The following is a 14136-nucleotide window of genomic DNA, read 5'->3' on the forward strand; positions in this document are numbered from 1 at the left end:
TGAGGGGTCGTTAATCAATGCAGAGACGGAGCTTGCCGTCCTTTTCACTTATAAATGAAGCCCACCCCTGCTGGCGAGGTTGACGAACGGATAAATTATAAGACCAATGCCTCCATGGTTTATTATTCCTTGGCCACTGTTTCAGGATGGGAGAGAAGAAAGAACCGGCCCCGAGGTGGATTAATACCAGGTAGAAGGTCAATAGCGCAATCATATTGCCGATGTGGGAGGCGGCATTCTTCTCACCAAAGACCTCAGGAATGTCAGAATATTCAACTGTAACACCAGATCGGTCCATACAAGCAGTTGGCACATGAGGCGATACACTGACAGAGGCTTGGGTTAGACCCAGACCGGTAGACCGGCATGCCGGTGCCCGATCTTGAAACGTCCATCGATGCGTTGGTTGTGTCGAGAAACCCAGGGAAGCCCAAGCACCATCGGCAATTCAGGCGAAACAACAAGACAAGAAGGAGAGCTATCCCTTGTGGTTCTCTTTTAGCACAAGCTGTGGAGATGCTGTGGAAAGGCGTATCTTGCCTGTGCCCTAGAGGCCGACCATCCAGAACTTTGACAACAGTATACTCAATTGTTGGTTGGAAGCTCCCCACCTTTGAGACAGAGAGGTATCCATGAGGATTCCTGCTGCCACTGAGTCAGTATATCTTTGAAGAAAAATTTGCCTGAGAACCCCACGACAAGGAAGCTGGGAACATTACTGATTAGGGGAACATGCTTGTGGGTAGAATTGACTCTTCATAATTTCCCTTCCTGCCGATGGCTATTCTCTTTTACCGAGCGCGGGGAACATGACGCCCGGGTGACCTGGAGCGCCACAGAAGGGGCAGTAACCTGTTCTCTGGCACCGATCTCGTTTCTCCCGAGATAGATGCATGCCCTACCCCAACACCGCGGACTGCGTCCTAGGAAATGAGAGTAAACACAGACAATGATCTAAACAGTAGGAGGCTCAGGGCATTCTCTCTCTGAGCCACTCGGTTTCCCGGTAATCGATTCAAATATCAGATGTATTGGGTCATCCAGGCCGTCCTGTTCGTCAGGCACTGAGACCTCACGCCGAAGACCTGCGCTCAGCCCAAGCTGAAAAGCAGTAATGAAGGATTTCTCATTTCACTCGGTCTCAGACAAAGCGGTTGACACTTTACTGCATAGACTGTTCCCTTCACAGTCCCACCACAAGCAAGTGAGTTGAAATTCTAGGATTTCTCTTCAAAACTAAACAGCTTTGATTCAGGAGCCAGTGACCTCGCACTGGGCGATGACTAAGAAGCCATCTATATTCACAAACAATTTCATTTCCCATTTTGCAGAAAGACTTTAAGAAGGGGTTAATTGTGCTAGCTTACCACAGATGCACGGTTGAGGACTGTCACGTGGTATGTCTATCTCTTGGCATCGCCCCAGAACCTTCATCATTTTCGTTTTTGAGTTCCACTTTATTGCAAAATCTGAAAACAAGGTGTCAAATTAAATATTTAATTAGGATTCTAAGTAAACTTGATTTTCCCTTGAATTTGTATTAGCTTTAGACGATATAAGTTACAATAACAAGTTTCAGGGTTTAGAAGAAGAAACAGCTTTAAATTTCCAAATCTGGATTGTGTGTGACTTGGATGGGGAGCTGAAAGAGCTATTCTACGACAGTTGTCTTTGCCTTTTATGATAGCCAGTACCCTGTGTTTTGAACCATCTGTTCAAGTATCCTGAGCGAATAACTCCAGTGCACATAGAGAAACCATCGTGATTTTCTTCAGTGTGATGGTAGAACCCTGCTCCAGAAAGAATCCAGAGTATCAGTCCCACCAATAGAGTTCCGGACAGCTGCAATTTCTTAAGACAATTTGATGAGAGAGTCACAAAGTTTATTCCTTGTGTTAGCTCATATGATTGTTCTGGGAATGGCACAGGGTGATCCGACTTGTTTCATTGATTCAAAAAAGTCATTGGCCTGATTTATCATATGTATATCAAAACATGGATGCGAACAGTGAAATGTAATGTTTGTTTCAAAAACCAACACAGTCCGCGGATATACTGAAGGCAGCCTGCAAGTGTAGGCATCCATCCGGCACCAACACAGCATGGTCACAACTCACTTACACAACCCATACAACTTTGGAATGCGTGCGGAAACCGGAGCACTGGGAGTAAACCCATATAGTTACAGAAAACACTTACAAGCATGTAACATGGAAGCTTGTAACACGGGTTTGCTGAGTTAGACAGAAAACATTGACTACCAAGAGGCATATTCATCCTTCATTTGCAAACAATAAAAGAGTCATCAATCACCTAATTTCTCCCAAGTTACACAAACTACAAAACTAATATTCAACAAACAGATACTTAGCTAAGTATGTGCGTGCCCTCTGACTCTAGAGAATACCTTCCAAATGGTTCACTGAAGTGCACCCTGAGGACAAGGGAAAGGTGCCAAGCCTCCAGCTTTTACAATTCTTATAACTCTGAGGTGCTTGAAACTAAACATTGGTGCCTTGGCAAACAACGCAACCAATGGGAAAGAACTGCTGCATATTTCAAATGGACCAATCGATGACTGGCACAATGGAAGTAGCTTTCGACCAACAAGTAAACTAACCCTCACATAACATATCACCCCGAAAGCCACGACATAGTGACAATTCAACTCTCAGAGTAGTATGATCCTCGCAAACAACCCCACTAAACTACATAAAACACAAAAGTACAATATCCAGTACTGTAAACCCAATAGTCACCCCCCCCCACTGTGTAATACAGTCTTCCACCAGCCTCCTTGCATCCTGAAAGACCACCAGCCCTCACCTAGTCAATGAGCTGCTGCCCCATTTAACCTTTCCACGGATGCTCAGATGTGATCAGCCAGGTGAGTGTTGTTCCCCGATTTGTCAGAAATGTAGGTGCAGCATTCTTGACCAATAACTACACAAGTGCCACCTTTGTATGTCAACAGGTAACCTAAGGCCATCAAAATCAGTTCCTGGGACAGGCTTACCATATCCTGCTGGGAAAGGTAATCACTCAAAACCTTCCTTCCTATGTATGAGCAGTCTTACTCTGCCAACCAGCATGGCCAAGGTGTGCATCAAACATATTGGGCTTGTGTATGTACAGCACCACATGTCGAAGACAGCAACAGCTGCATCACCAATTAGGGATCATGGGTAAGCCTAGGAATAGCATTTCCAGTAAGAGCCACTCCTTGTCAATTCACCCTCAGTGACAAAAGCCTGCTTGCCGTTTCCTTATCTATAACCCTCACAATTATACACATCTCTATCAAAACTCCTCTCAATCCTACATTCCAAGGAATAAATTAATCATTTCAAGCTTTCCTTATAACTCAGGTCCTCTATTCATGGCAACATCCTTGTAAAACTTATCTCTATTCTTTCAACCATATTTACATCTTTCCTGTAAACCATACACAATACAAACTATGCCTCACCTACATCTTATAGAACTTTAACATAATATCCCATCTCCTGTAAACAATACATTGCCATTCTGTTATGCAGGAAGATACAAACACACTCTTTCCTGATTAGTCACTGAGTACTTAGACATACAAAAAAAAAACTTCTACAAATGCTCTCTAAATGCCTATGGTCCTTTGAAATGTGGACATTTCAGATCCAGAATCAAGATACCCAGACTTTTTCCTAATTAACCCAAATTTCACATGGCCGGTGTGTAATGTTGGTTTATCCCTAAAAACAATTGCATGAGAAACAAATTAGTAACCGACTAAAATCACAGACAAGACCAACAGTCCACACTTGTACTGCTCATCCTTAAGAACATTCGCATGGAGCTGCAAAACTCAAAGCAAACAGTTAATTCCAACAGTGAAGTAATTGACACACTTTCCAAAGAAAAAAAAGGAAAGTAAAAAACACATGCGAAGTTCTTCGACTTCATCAACTTTCCCTCCAACTTCAACTCCAACTTCCCTCCTGCCCTCAAGTTCACCTGGTCCATTTCCGATACCTCCCTCCCCTTTCTCGATCTCTCTCAATCTATCACTGGGGACAGCTAATCAACCGATACCTTTTATAATCCACTGACTCTCACAGCTACCTGGACTATACCTCTTCCCACCTTGTTACTTGTCAAAGTACCATCCCCTTCTGTCAATCTCTCCGTCTCCACACCATCTGCTGTCAGGAAGAGGCTTTTCATTCCAGAACTAAGGAGATATCCTTCTTCAAAGAAAGGGGTTTCCCTTCCCTCACCAATAGTCCTGCCCTCAAGTGTTTTGCACACGTCTTCCCTTGTCCCATCCTCCCGCTTCCCTACCAAGGATAGGGTTCCTCTTGTCCTCACCTACCACCCTATCAGCCTATGCACCCAACACCTGATAACTTCCACTCTCTCTAACTGGATCCCGCCACCTACACATCATTCCCTTTCCCCACCACTCTTCCTGCTCTCCACAGGGTTCGCTCCCTACGTGACTCCCTTATCCATTCCTCCCTCCAGATCCTTCTTCTTACAAATGGGACAAGAACTACACTTGTCCTTACATCTCCACCCTCACTACTACTCAGGGCCCCAAACAGTCCTTCCAGGGGAGCAGGGGAGGTGAAACTTCACCTGTGAGTCTGCTGGGGCAATATGTTGTATCTGGATCTCCTGGTGTGGCCTCTGTATATCAGTGAAACCTGACATAGATTGCAAGACCACATGGCGAAGCACCCTATTGTCCATCCGCCAGAAAAAAAAAGTGGGATCTCCCAGTGGCCATCAGTTATAATTCTACTTCGCATTGCCATTCCTACATGTCAGCCCATGGCCTCCTCTGCATCACCAATGAGTTCACACTTAGGTTGTTGGAGCAACACCTTATATTTTGCTTGGGTAGTCTCAAACCTGATGGCATGAACATCGATTTTTCTAAGTTTTGTCAATGACCCCCTTCTTTGTCACCATTCACCATTCCCATTACCTTTATCAATCTAATCTCCTTACCTACCCATCAATTCCCTCTGCTGCTCCTCCTCCTTCCCTTCCTCCATGGGGAATCAGAGAGATCTTGGGGTCCGAGTTGATAGGACATTCAAAGCTGCTACGCAGGTTGACTCTGTTTTTAAGAAGGCATACGGTGCATTGGCCTTCATCAATCGTAGGATTGAGTTTAGGAGCCGAGAGGTAATGTTGCAGCTATATACAACCCTGGTCAGACCCCACTTGGAATACTGTGCTCAAATCTGGTCACCTCACTACAGGTAGGACATGGAAACCATAGAAAGCGCGCAGAGGAGATTGACAAGGATGTTGCCTGGATTGGGGAGCATGCCTTATGAGAATAGGTTGAGTGAACTCAGCCTTTTCTCCTTGGAGTGACGGAGGATGAAAGGTAACCTTTTAGAGATGTACAAGATAATAAAAGGCATTGATCTTGTGGATAGTCAGAGGCTTTTCCCCAGGGCTGAAATAGCTAGCATGAGAGGGCATAGTTTCAAGGTGCTTGGAAGTAAGTACAGAGGAGATGTCAGGGGTAAATATTTTTACAGAGAGCGGTGAGTTCATAGGATGGGATGCAGGCGGTGGTGGTGGATACAGTCTTTAGACTCCCTCGTCCCATATCTTCAACAGCCACGCAGCCAGATACTCTCCAGGCTTCTGTCTGTATCTACCCGCTAATCTCGCCAATTCCTCTGATGTCTTCAAAAGGGCCAATCGTACAACCCCCCACACATTCCTGATCCTCTGACTCCTCTCCCTCCCGGGAAGAAGAAGCTGCGGACGGATGCCCACCAATGCGAGAATGGGAACGTGTGATCACTGGCCTGACCCGCACTGTTCTGGGTATGCAGGGGAGAGGACGATCGTTCTGGGGGATAATACTAGAAGTCAACTTTACTCTCTCTTCATTTTACGCAGTGAGATCATCTCCCTGTCGCATTAAGGCTTGGTCATCAACAGGATCACCAATTAATCCACAGGCAGTGTCTAATTACTGTACCTTCATTAACCCACAGGCTATCTCAGTATTGTTATCTTCCAACTTTGCAGTCCGGGTTTGGGCCAACCACAGCACTTCTCCCATAAAGAAAAAACAACTGATTTAGCTCTTCTACCTCATTTTTAAGACCCACAATTGTCTTGTGCTGGTGTCTTACAATGGCTGTAAACAGCCAGAAATAACCCCTCTGGCTTTTCTTTTTTCCTGCAAAGTCCCAATGTTTTAAGCATGGACACAATGTAGTGTCCAGCTTCAACCCCAGCAAAATCTGGCTGCTCTGACCAATCTATCAACATCACGTAATTCATCATTCGGTTGGCAGACTTCCAAACCCGCACTCCGGATTACCAGTCCAACACAGGACTCAGCATTACTCATACTGGGTGGGTGGGAGGGGTGCAGTATCTCTCTCTTGAATAAATTTCTAAATATATTCATTTTCTGCTCAAACAGCAGACCCGACTTGCAGCACCTAATGTAACATGGATGCAGGTTTACAGGTTTCGTCAGTGAGACACAAAGCACTACTAATGAGCATATTAATCATTTATCTGCAAACATGAAAAGACTCAAGCAAACATCAAAGTCCATCCAAGGTACACAAACTATGAAACGAAATATTCAACGGATACAGAGCTAACAGTGTGTACACTTGTAACAATGGAGAATATCTTCCCAATAGTCTGTGAAGCATGTCCTGCGGACAGACAGCAATCTTCCTGCACATGCTATTCTCATCCCTCTGAGGTGATTGAGGCCGGACAGTCGTGCCGTGGCACACAATCCAACCAATGGGAAAGAGCTGCTGCACACTTCAATCGGGCTAATCGATTACTGGTACCACAGAAGGAGCTTCTCTCTGCCAAGTAATTTAACCCCATATATCCAAGCTCCTTAAAGACTGCAGTGGGAATCAAACTCCAGTCACGGGTGCTGTAGTGTTCGTTACATATATAGGAGCAGAATGAGGCCGATTTGCCCATCCAGTCTTCTCCCCTACCCTATGCTACACTACGATGCTGCTGAAGGTGACTGATCATATTGCTTCCAGAGGTTTGATCCACAATTTCGGTGAGGATTTGAAGCAGCTCCATTGTTGTTCAAATGGAAACATAACTTGCTATTCCATTTATTTCTGGCCCCTCTGCGCTAAATCTCCTCTCCTCCTGAACAGAGATACAACAAATTTCCTTGATCATTACTACCACCTCATTGTCCTGCACAAATTTAGCCAATTTTAGCAATGTATCACTGATAGAAAATGTTTTCTCTCCTTTTTCAGCATTTTAGAGCTTAAGACCATAAGACATAGGAGCAGAATTAAGAAGCCATTTGGCCCATTGAGTCTCCTCCCCCAGTCAATCATTGTTTTTCCTTTTTCAACTCATCAACCCCATTCCCCAGCCTTCTCCTTGTAACCTTCGATGCTATGTCTAATCAAGAACCTATCAATCGCTGCACTAAATATACCCAATATTCTGGCATCCACAGTTGCCTCTGGTAACAAATTCCACAAATTCACCACATTCAAGCTAAAGGAATTTCTCTGCAACTCTGTTTTCAATGAATGCCCCCCTATCCTGAGACTGTGCCCTCTTGTCCTAGACTCCCCACCATGGGAAACATCCTTTCTACTTCTACTCTCTCTAAGCCTTTCAACATTTGAAATGTTTCAATGAGATCCCCCCCCCCTTACCCTTCTAAATTCCAGTGAGTACAGACCCAGAACCATCACACGTTCCTCGTCTGATAACCATTTCATTCCTGGAATCATCCTTGTAAACCTTCTCTGGACCCTATCCAACACCAGCACATTTATTCAAAGATGATGAGAACAAAATTGTGCACCATATTCAAGGTGAGGCCTCACCAGTGCCTTATAAAGCCTCAGCAACACCTCCCTACTCTTGCGTTCTAGACCTCTTGATATAAATGCTAACGTTGCATTTCCCTTCCTTACCACTGACTGTACCTGCAAGTTAACTCTATACAAGAACTCCCAAGTCTCTTTGCATCTCAGATTTTTTGGATTTCCTTCCCATTTAGACAAGAGTCCACACATTTATTTCTACTATCAAAGTGTATGACCATGCATTTTCCAACATTGGATTTCATTTGCCTGATTCTCACCCATTCTCTCCATCTGTCTAAGTCCTTCTGCAGCCTACCTGGTTCCTCAAAGCTGCCTGCCCCTCCACCAATCTTCATATTATTTGCCAACTTGGCAACAAAGCCATCTATTCCATCATCTAAATCGTTGATATACAGCATAAAAAGAAGCAGTCCCAACAATGACCCCTGTGGAACACCCCTAGTCACTGGTATCCAAGCAGACAATGATCCTTTTATTCACACTTACTGCCTCCTACAAACCAGCCAATGCCCTAACTATATTAATAACTTTACTGCAATACCATTGCCTCTTAACTTTTAAACAGCCTTATGTGTGGCACCTTGTCAAAGGTCTTCTGAAAGTCCAGTTATATATTACCGACTGCATAGTTCTTACCTATTCTAACTTGTAATCTCCTCAAGGAATTCCAACAGGTTCATCAGGCAAGATTTTCCCTGAAGGAAACCATGCTGACTTTGTCCTATCTCGTCCTAGGTCACTAAGTACTCCATAACCTCATTCTTAACAATTGATTCCAACATTTTCCCAACCATTAAGGTCAGAATAACTGATCTAAAATTTCCTTTCTGCTGCTTCCATCCATTTTTCAAGAGTGGAGTGACAGTTGCAATTTTCCAGTCCTGTGGCACCATGCCAGAGTCTAATGATTTTTGAAAGATCATTGGAAGTGGCTCCACAATCTCTAACACTACCTCTTTCAGACCATGGTGTGCAGTTCATCTGGTCCTGGTGACTTATGTACCCTTATGTATTTGAACTTTTTGAGAACTTGTTCCCTTGTAATAGTAACTGCACTACTCTTCCTTCAAACACTACAATATCTGGCACACTGCTGGTGTCTTCCACAGTGAAGACTGATGCAAAGTATCTGCCACCCAAGTTATTATTTCTCCGGCCTCATTTTCTGGCATTTCCTATATCCACTCTTATCCCTCTTTTGTTTTTACATACTTCAGAAAGCTTTTACTATCCACTTTGATGTACTTTGATAGCTTGCTTTCAAAAGTTATCTTTCAATTCTAATGGTCTGAAGGTGGAGTGAATTCCACTTTCAGTGGAACTAAAAGAGTACACAATAAAAATTCCCCCACTGATGTGAAACAGGATACAGTTTTTCAAGTCGATAGTGATCTCCATTCTGTTCATCAGAATGAAACTCACTCTGAATTTCATAATAAATCCTTAGCACCATGTTCTCAACTGCAACATATTGGAGAACATGTGGCAATCAGGCACCTTCTAGTTTCAGTTCCCCATGCTCAACCACAGTGTTAGATAAAACCCAAATATCTCGAAATATGTCCTGGATTTAATGAGAAAAAGAAAACATTTTTGCCTCCTGATATACTAAATGGGTAGTGGGCAGGGGGTGGCAAGGTATCAGGAAATGCTGCCCAGTACATACTTTCAGACTGGTGGCTTTTCGTCTGTTGGCACATAGATGTTCACTAACAGATGGGGCACAGATGTAAAAGTAACCCTCAGAATGGTTCACCCTTCGGAGGTGCACAATTGTGTCCAAAGCTGGTGCTGATGAAGTATTCAGAACTTCCTCAAAATTAAGTCACTGACCAGCCTAAGGAGGCCGAAGGCCACCAATACAGGACAAGGTGCATTCAAGCCCTGCATCTGGATAAATGCCCAACAACATAGATAGGCCCTCTTCTTCCAACTGTACAGTTTTGTTCAATGGAGCATTCACAGTTGCTCAGGGATTTGACAAAGCAGTTTCCTGATGATTAACCAGTGTCCATGATGACCACAGACTATCTGGTCACTGTAATATGGTACTTAATTTGAAGGTTTTTGCTAAAAGCCATGACACCCAGAAACAATGATCCTGCTGTGAAAATGCAGCTAAAGTGAAGATCCATTAAACTTCTCTAGCCAGGAATTATTTATAATAGTCAGTAGTCAGGCTCTGAAACCATTGGAGTCATGAATGCTTATCACTAGCAAGGTCATGACTAAGGGAATAAGTAATTAGTCAAGCCCTTCAACACACTCTGAATCAGGCCCTGCTTAGCAATGGCTAAGGATTCTCAACTAAGAGGTTGTAGGGGAATCCTTAGCCACTGCTAAGGACCAACAGCTCAGTCCACAATCTGGATGTGTAACCTTGTGATAATAGAGCAGAGAGCAAAAGGACCTGGTATAAAGAAAATTGAACACACGAGCCCCTGAGCGTCTCAGCCACATACAGGTGTTCAGTATAGATACTACTCTCAGAATGAGAACACAACGGAAGTTACAGAGGCAATCAATGGAAAATGATGGTAGACCCATCCCCTTCCCAGATCTGTGTTATTGCATTGCCCACAACTATTCTCTACACAGGAAATTTTCTTCTTCACCTCCTCCTATCCCAAACTTCATGAAGAAGCAAATCTGACCCACTTAATGCACACAGGTGTGGATATACAGCTGAGCAGGTTCAGCAGACCACTTCTCTCAAGGTCAACCTAAAGATAAGACTCTCTGGTGCATGTGGAACTTCCTTTTGGGCAGCCATGCATGCTCAGTCTGGACTTCAGAAAATGAGCTGCTTGTCATATGTTATGTACCCCGTAACTGGGTGTCTAACCAGCAGAGAAAGAAGAATCCGTTGGTACCAAACTAAAGGTGTTTATTAATAAAAATAAGCAAAACCATATCAATAATGTAAATATACATATAAATCAAGTTAGCAGTAATAAACCTAAAAGTGTAGGAATAATAATAATCAATTATAAACAAGCTCTATCGATGTCTAGGGGTAAATAAATTGTCATAGAAAAGTATAAAGTTCAGTTCAGTTCATGAGTGCTGATGTAGTTATGGTTGTTGTAATCATTGGAGAGAAAGAGAGAGAGAGAGAGCGAGCGAGCGAGATGTAACAGCTACAGTCAGGCAAACCTGTTCATCACTCATAACACTCCCATTCTTCTGGGAATTTTCACCAGGGGAAAATTAACTAATAAAGCACTGAATTACAGAGTTTAACAAAAAAACAGAAGTTGTCTTAACTACAAGAATAATACAGATACACGTTCAATTTAACATCTAGATAAACAATCAGCAATTACATTGTCACTCCCTTTTACATGTTGCATTTTAATATCGAATTCCTGTAACAACAGACTCCAATTTAATAACCGCCTACTTTCTACTTTTCATGTTAGCAAAAAAATACTAAAGGGTTGTGTTCTTAGCTTAAGTGTATATTACAAAGTGTGAACCAATACATGTGTGATTATAATGTCAATCTTTCATGGTTTTTTTTTTTCTTTCACATGCTTTGTCAAATTCCCTCAAAACCAGATCCTGTTATTTAAAGTGGCATTTGGTCAACCTTTGTCCCTTTTCCACTTAACTCTCACGTGGTTAGCTTGCTCACCAGTGTAGAATAGGCCTTCACAAACTCCTTTCACAGGAGCTATCTTATCACCAATGTTTTCCAAACTAAGCCCATTTGCTGAACTTCCACACAATTCCTTCTCATCCAAGTACGTCTTCATTCTCTCAGGGATACAACTTTTGAACTGCTCTATCAGTATTAACTGTAACAGGTTATCACAATCTTCATCAACCCCTTTTGAGGCGCACCAACGCTTACAATATATTTGCAACTCACGGGCAAACTCTAAATACTTGTGGTTCCACGGCTTTCTCAAGTTCCGGAACTTCTGCCGGTATGCCTCTGGCACCAACTCGTAACTCCTTAGTACAGCCCTTTTTACTTCCTCATAATTCCTAGACTCATCCATAGACGCTTGCTGAGCATTCCCCCTAAGTACGCTCTGTACCAAAACAGCCCATTTTCTCTCAGGCCAGTTCTGATTCACAGCCACTTTCTCAAAATGGAGGAAGAAATTATCGGCATCCATCTCCTCGAATGGAGGTACCAACTGGATCTCCCTACCAATCTTGTACCCCTCATTTGCGTCTGCCACCCGGTCTCTTCCCTGCTGTACCTTTAACTTCTCTATTTCCAGCGCATGCTGCCTCTCTTTCTCCCTTTCCTCCATCTGCCTTTCAGCTTCCTCTTACCTCCTTTCAGCTTTTCTTTCTTCCTCCTCTCTCCTCCTTTCAGCATCCTCTCTTCGCCCTGCAGCTTCTCTCTCTCTCTGCTTCCAACTGCCTTATCCGAAGTTTATGCTGCCTATTCTCCTTTTCCTCAGCCAACCTTAATTTTTCCATCTCTAACTGAACCTCCCCCTCAGCTGGTTTCCTCTCAGGGAACAGGTCCAATACATCTGGTGTGAACACACCCTTAGATACATAATGCATAGCTATTTCTCACTGTATATCCACCTTTCTCATCGACGATTTCACCTCTGGGAGATCTAATCGTTTTGCAACATTCACCAATTCAGCTTTCCTGGCAACCTCTAATGCCCCCGCAGTTGGGTCTTTTAAAAATTTGACAATGTCCATCTCTGCTGGTTTCCCGTCTGGCTAATCTCACAACCAGATCAGATAAGGGACTTTTATCCCAATTCACTGGCCCCCTAATTTGGTAATCAAATCTCGAGACGAGGCCCCAATTTGTTACGTACCCCGTAACTGGGTGTCTAACCAGCAGAGAAAGAAGAATCCATTGGAGTCTGGTGGTACCAAACTAAAGGTGTTTATTAATAAAAATAAGCAAAACCATATCAATAATGCAAATATACATAGAAAACAAGTTAGCAGTAATAAACCTAAAAGTGTAGGAATAATAATAATCAATTATAAACAAGCTCTATCGATGTCTAGGGGTAAATGAATTGTCATAGAAAAGTATAAAGTTCACTTCAGTTCATGAGTGCTGATGTAGTTATGGCTGTTGTATTGTAATCGTTGGAGAGAAAGAGAGAGAGAGAGCGAGCGAGCGAGATGTAACAGCTACAGTCAGGCAAATCTTCCTTTGTGTTCTTAATCCATTGTATTGTTGTGGTCATTCAGTTATGACCCCTCTGGTCTTCAGCCAGACCGTTCTTCTGTGATGGACTTGTCACTCTGGCATGAGTGGACACACACACAGGTCCCCACCAGCCCTGCTTTAACACTGTGAGTTTTACTGACTGATCTCCTGGTTTGGTCTCCGAAGCCCCCACCTTTCTTGTGGGTTCCAACACTCAATCAGTGTCCACTGGCATGTCTGGAGGGTGTCTCTCCAGACCTGTCTTTTATCCCTACTCACTGGGTCTCAGCTATCAATCAATTTTGAATTACAGTGTCCATCAAATAAGGCCACTCCTTCAGTCCACTGAGGAACGTTTATGGGCAAAATAGTAGAAGATAAATAACTCTTGCAGAAGTCATAATACAGTAAATCAAGTCTCTCTCTCCCCTCTCTTATCTGTAGCAAATGTTCTTGCCTGTTTTTCGTCTCTTTCTCATGATCAGCATAACAACAATAATAGTTCGTGTTTCTCGGGGGGGGGGGGTGGTTAACTCTTCACCCCATTGTCCATCAGGTCTGTTCATTACTCATAACACATAGAATCATGGAGCCATACAGCATGGAAGCAACTTGACCTGTGACCAGTGGCCTTTAGATACTGATGCCATTCAGCAGCACTTGGTTCATTAGTGTCTTTGTCCCTTAGTGATTCAAATGCTCATCTAGACATTTTGTGAAAGCTGTCAGCAGCCCAACATCAACAGGTTTCTCAGGCAGTGCAATCCAGGTACTCACCACTCTCTGACAAAGGTGGCCAACAGATGTACCTTACATTTCCTCTCCTTTAACCTAAGTGTACAGTTTTGTCTATATGTGATATAGGTATAAGTTTCCTGAGCCTGCCCTATCTTTATGCTTCAAAGCATTATGTAATTCATCTTTTAACCTCATTTACTCCAGGAAATATATGTACGCTGCTTCAGGTCTCTATTCATAAATGAATTGCTCTATCTCAGGCAACTATTTTTTATTATTCAGATATAGCAGCAGCCTTTTAGCCAACCCACCCAGTAATCATTGGATTTCATTTTAGCCTAATCACAGGATAATTTACAATGACAAATTAACCTACCAACCAGTAGGCCT

The sequence above is a fragment of the Hemitrygon akajei genome, chromosome 16 (assembly GCF_048418815.1).
Source record: "Hemitrygon akajei chromosome 16, sHemAka1.3, whole genome shotgun sequence".
NCBI classification, from domain to species: Eukaryota; Metazoa; Chordata; class Chondrichthyes; order Myliobatiformes; family Dasyatidae; genus Hemitrygon; species Hemitrygon akajei.